General features: G+C 59.9%; 1 protein-coding gene across 1 annotated transcript in view; it reads right to left on the bottom strand.

Annotated features, from left to right (window-relative positions):
* The window catches only part of RHBDF2 (rhomboid 5 homolog 2 (Drosophila)), a 45,188-nt gene that overhangs the window by 12,419 nt on the left and 26,769 nt on the right, over nucleotides 1–6,000 (bottom strand). Inside the window, exon 2 of the mRNA XM_014953660.1 lies at nucleotides 301–374. The gene's annotated coding sequence lies outside the window, so the exon portion shown is untranslated. The remainder of the gene's footprint in view (nucleotides 1–300; nucleotides 375–6,000) is intronic.

The raw sequence follows: 6,000 nt of genomic DNA on the forward strand, positions 1-6,000 counted from the left end.
GGGGAGAGAGGCTGCAGTGAAAAGCCACGCGTGGGGAAGCAGGGGATAGCTGCAGGAGCACCCAGGATGGAGGGAGAGCCGAAGCTCTGTGGCTCCCCGGGCCCTGGGGACAAGGCTGCTGGTGGCCGGACACCATGTCACAGGAGCTCGGTGGCAGGGGAACCACACGGGGCAGGGGGGGTGTTCTCACCCACTGCTGCCAGACCGAGCTCTCGGGAAGCAGGAGATGGGCAAGGGGTGGGCAACCAAACACCAAGTGCTTGGCCAAGGTGCGTCTTGCTGGCAAACACCCACAGTGACCTTCGTCTTCCTCCTCCTCCTCTGTCCTTCACGCACGGGAGCCCTGGGGAATGGCTGAACTCCTCCTGCCTCGCCTGGTGGGGAGAGAGGCTGCAGTGAAAAGCCACGCGTGGGGAAGCAGGGGATGGCTGCAGGAGCACCCAGGATGGAGGGAGAGCCGAAGCTCTGTGGCTCCCTGGGGACAAGGCTGCTGGTGGCCAGACACCATGGACACCATGTCACAGGAGCTCGGTGGCAGGGGAACCCCACGGGGCAGGGGGGGAGTTCTCACCCGCTGCTGCCAGACTGAGCTCTCGGGAAGCAAGAGATGGGCAAGGGGTGGGCAACCAAACACCAAGTGCTTGGCCAAGGTATTTAATGGCTGGGAGCTGGGAACACGCCAGCCGGGCGGTCCAGCCCCAGCAAGCAAAACTTTCCGTCCTGCTGCCGAGCTGGAGACACTGTTTGTTTCCCTGTTTTCCTCCCAGGGCAGCCAGCGATGAGCTGGAGATGCCACCTGCTCCGGAGAGCCGGGGATGGGAATGTGCTGGGGTCAGAGCCAGCCCCGGGACACCCTCCTCCTCCTCCAGCCCTGGGGAATGGCTCTCTGTGGTGGGAGCTGGCAGTGCCAGGGGCACAGAAAGTGGAGCCAAACCGCTTCGTTCCGAGGTGTGAGAGGACACTGTGTTCTTTCACGGCCCCGCTCTTACACCCCTACCCCAAAATCCCATCCCCAGTTGCTCCATCTCACCCCAGGCAGCCCTGGGTGAGGATCTCCGTGCTTCCCGGTGAAGCAGGTTTGCAGCACGGCTGCCTGTGGGGGGGGGACAGACCCACAGTGACGCAGGTCCCGGGGGAGCTGGCACAGCCCGGTGGGCACCTGCCGTCCCGGTCACGCAGCTCTGAGCATTAACACAATATTTGGCATTGAGAGAGGGGGGAGGACAGCAGCAACCCCCGAGGGCTGAAGTCCTCTCCATTACATGGGCAATGGACCCCTCCTGAGTCCAGATCCTGACCCACAAGAAGTTCTACCCCACGCCAGCTGGAGAAATCCCCTGGGGATGGTGCTGGGAAGGCATTTTTCTATGTCCCCACCTTTGGCACTGGCACTGCTCTTGCCCAGTGCCCTCGGCATGAGAACAGGCGAGTGGGTGTCTCCATCCAGAACAAGCCTACCATGAGCTCAGCCCTCCAGGTCCCCTTCACCCTCCCAGCCCCGGGACAGAGGGCTCTGCCACTGGCACCATCGCTCTCTGCCTGGCAGCCCTGGCACCATCAGCCCCAGTCACAGGGTACAGCCCGGCTGTGGGTCCCCAGGGAGCCTCAGCCCGGTCCCCATGCGCTCAGGGTGGCCATGGTGGCTCTGCCCTGGGGACAGGAAAGGGAAGTGAGAGGCAATGTGCTGAGCTGGCATGGGGGGACGGCGGCACAAATGCCCTGCTGTGGGGACAAGGTGGTGACAGCGGGTGGGGGGGTGACAAACATGGCACTCAGCACCCACGAGCACATCCTAAACTCGGTAGGAGCTGTGCTTCCAGCTGGAAGAGGGGTCTCAGGACAGCATGATGTCACTTCAGGCTGGAGAAGATCTCCAGGGAGAGAGAAAAATGAACTGGGGACAGTGCCATCATCTGCCGGGGAGGGAAAAATGAGCAGGAGGAGGAGGAGGGTGATCTGGTCTGATCAATAAGAAGAGATTCCCCACCATCACTATCTTCCCTCTCAAAGCTCACCAAAGCCTGATGTCCAGCAGCGAGAGACACTGCCCTTGCCCCATCCCCTCCTAAAAGGGCAGGTGTTTGGGGGGCACTGGTGAGCAACTGGGATGAGGTTTTAGTCCTTAACCAGGCGAGGCACAGGGAGGGTGACCAGGGCTGGCTCCAGCCCCAGCCCCAGGGTGAATCATGACAGACGTGACCCAAGGAAGCACACCCAAGGAGGAAAGTGATGGAAAAAGTGATGTGGCTTGTATAAGGCATCACCATGGGACACGCCAGGATGCTCTGAGCAACAAAAAGGGACCATCAGCGAGACCAAGTGGCAACCTGCAGAGCAGAGCTGGGGACAAGCAAGCACAACCATTGTATGAGACACCGGAGACAACCCTGCAGAGCAGCCCTGGGTGGAGGGGGACGGAGGCAGCACCCACAGGTGCAGAGAGGCTCAGAGAAGGTTCGTGGTCGTTCTCCCTGAGCCTGTTGGGGTGGGGGGAGGCAGCATTACCAGCGCTGGAATAAAAGTGCATCAGGCTGGGGCAATTAAGTCGGGGGGAGAAAGCAGCTCTGAGCCACCCGGGGGTGCGGGACCCCTGTGAGCACCCATCACACCCTGAGCACGACGAGCCCCTGCTCTTCCCTCTCCATCAGGGAGTGGGAAAGGGGTCAGCGATGAGGAGGAGCCCCCAAAACACCCCCACAGCCATCACCGACACTCGCACCCAGGAGTCCATTAGGCAGAGCCCGCTGCTGCCCATAAATGATTCACAAGCACGTTAAAGACCTCTCCAAGGCTGGAGCCTCGTTAAAAGGTGCTCCCGGTTATTAAAGAGCCCTGGATAGGAAAATCAATCGGCCCAATGGCTCCGAGCACCGAGCCCCCGCGGGCTCACACCCGAGCGTAGGACCCCGAGCGGCCGCCCAGCACCTTCCCCCCTTTCTGCTCCCTTTCCAAAAGCTTTGTGCCATTTTCCAGTGTCAAGCATCAGATCTGAGAGGAGCAGCCCAAGACAAGCAGCTCTTGAAATGAAAAGATACTATTTAAAAAAAAAAAAAAAAAAAAGAAAAGACTTCGCAGTGGGGGGAAATAAATGCCTACTCTTTAGGACTGCTGCAGGTTTGTAAAAAAAAAAAAAAAAAAAGGAAAGATACTTCTGGAGTGGGGAGATAAATACCTTAGTGTTTTTCTTTCTTCTTGGGAAGCCTAGCTCCACGTGTCCCTCATCATGGACCCCCTCAGAGAGACTTGGTGAGCACCAACCCCACAAGCCTCCCCCCGCTGCCTCCCTCCTCTCAACCTCTGCTTATTCTTAGTGCGTTGAGTATTTAGGCTTTTTTTTTTTTCTTCAAAAGGACAACATACACTTTATGGCATCCCTGCAGGAACCCTCCTGTCCTGTAGGGACTCCATGTCCCTGTACAGCCCCTTGTCCACAGCACAAAAGCCCCCCCAGCCCACGCGAGGCCATTTCACACCACGACATCAGGTTGATTTCTCTTCCTCCCCCCACCACAAGGAAGGCAACTCCATCTTTTCCCCACCACGTGTGCCAACCCCTCCTCCAAGGGACCGGTGGGCAAACCTGCAGGATGCCAGGTCTCTGAGTCCATCTGATGCCACCTCTGAGTCTCCAGAGAGGACCACTGCGTTCCGGGGGGTATCTTAAGCTGCCCCCTCCCTCATTGCTGAGGCAGATGGTCGGCACCAACACCCACAGGAGCTTAAATCCCCATCTCCATCAGGGTGGAAAGACGGGACAGGGATGCCCCATGGATGGCAAGAGCCCACCCGCTCCCCGGGGCACCCAGGCAGCACCTCACCCATGCTGCCATTAGGAAATCCTCTCCCATTTTCTGCGTGGGGCAGGACGTTGGGCAACCACAGCCGGGTTTGTTCAGCCCGGGTGAGGCGGGAGCGAGTGGCACACCCTGGGAGGAAGCAAAAAACCAGCCGGGGAGATAGAGCACGGGGCTGCGCTGGGTGCTGCCGATAAAGGCAGAGCCCTGCCCGTCCGTGGAAAAAGGAAGAGAGGGCTGGGGAGGGTGTCCGTCCGCTCGCACGGTTGCACAAGGCAGCCCTGTGTTGGGTTTTCTCCCCCCCCCGGGGGCAAGGGCTCCATCGCCAGGAGCCCGCGTGGCCCCGGTGTCTCCGGCAGTTGTGGGTGACACCACCCAGTCCCCACGTGGAAAGGGAAGGATTTGCCCACGGGACGTGGGAGCAGGTGGAAAAAGCCACGTGGAGCATTTCCCACATCCCAACCCCAGCCCATTTCACCACCCTCGTTAATTTTCACCAGTGCAACAATCCCCCCCCCAGGCGAGCCAGCACCCAAAGGCTTCCCAGCCCGCTGGGATGGGTGACAAGCCCCAGTGAGTCAGGGTCCCTCTGTGCTGCTGCCCACTGACCCCAGCACCTCCTCCTTCCTGGAGGGCTCTTGGGTAGTCCCTGCTCCTCCTTCTCAGGAAGGTCCCCACATCCCCTTCCCAGAGGGGTCCAGGGGGTCCCCGCACCCTCACATCACACTAACCCCAAACAGGCGGCACCGCACAAACCCACCCCGCTTCCCACGGAGGGGGCACACCAGCTGGGGTGGTGGGTGCTGCTGGAGGGACCCCAACCCACTGGTCCTCTCCCCGTCCTGGAGCCCGAGCTGAGCAGGGGACACGCACATGGAGGCTTTGAGTCACCCCAACGGCTTCAGGGAGAGCAAAGGGCAAAAGTCTCTGCCGGCAGCGAGGGAAGCGAGGACGGCTCTGTTGGTGTAAGCACGGAGGGGTCAGCTGCATCCCAGCAGGGCTGCAACACTCTCCAGACCCAAGGAAAGCTCTTTTCCAGGCGCCACACAGATTCCTCAGGCTACTGGGATTGATTTAACTTGGTTTTCTCCAGCAGCCGTGCAATGACTCAGAGCTACTCCCATTCCTCGTTAGCTCAGCTTAAGCACAGGCTGTGTGAGCACGATGGTGTGAGTGCTCCCGCCTCCTGGAAGGGGCTGTGAGGTCCCAGGTCCTTATTTCATGAGCCAAGGTCATCTGCCTGCGAACCCCACGCCGTGGGTTCTCACTGAGTTCATTCTCACTTCCCTCTTCAAAGTGAAATTCTTGGTGCAAGGGTGCAATGAGGATGGGGTGGGGGGGGGGGACGGGACAACACAGTTCTTCCTCCAGTTCATCTGCTAAACACTCATTTTGACAGCAGTTCTTGGCGTGAGGGCTCAGGGCAGGCTTGCAGACTTCCCCAATCCTCTGCTGTCCGTTCCAGAGAGCACGGAGCCACTCAGAGCATCACCAATCTGGGAGAAGTGGTCCATATTTGCAGAGGGTCCTTTCACTGTGAGCTCGGAGCATCACTGTGCCAAGTGGGATATGGCAGCAGGAGGTGGTGCTCAGCCCCACGAGGTGAGCCCTGGGCTGGCAGCAGGATGATCCCCCTCGGCTGAAGCTCTCTATCTCCAGGACCAGGCTCCTTATCTCAACGCAGGCTCACACAACGCGGCTGCTCACCCCGTGCAAAGGGAGAAGCCCAGATGGACACCAGCAGCCTCCATTTCCCACTTGGGGCCAGCAACTCCCTGAGGAGGTGGCACAAGGACTTCACGGCATCCTTTTCTGCCATGGATGAAGGTGGCATCTCTGCTGGCAGTGGGCTCCTTGGACACCCCAATTCGCTGCCCTCCAGGCACCCCTGGGGATGTGAAAACCAGAGGCTAACCCCCCCCAAAGCCTCAGTGGCCCTGGGGCAACCCGGGGAGGCCGCTTGATGTCCACCTCTCCCTTCTCCCAAGCACCATCAGCAGATTGTGGGCCACTCCTTGGCTTTGTTCCCTTCGCTCCCGATTGCCACGAGGCCAGAAGCAGCCAGGTCTGCTCCCCAGCAGAGGAAAGCCCATCCAGGAGCAGCTCATCCTCACGTAACACAGCACAAGCCCAGCACGGGGGAGATCCTCCACCCACCGGTGCCTCCAGAAACCGCGGGATGCTCTCCCCGCACCGCAGCATCACC

The sequence above is a fragment of the Calidris pugnax genome, unplaced genomic scaffold, assembly GCF_001431845.1.
Source record: "Calidris pugnax isolate Ruff unplaced genomic scaffold, ASM143184v1 scaffold9, whole genome shotgun sequence".
NCBI lineage: Eukaryota > Metazoa > Chordata > Aves > Charadriiformes > Scolopacidae > Calidris > Calidris pugnax.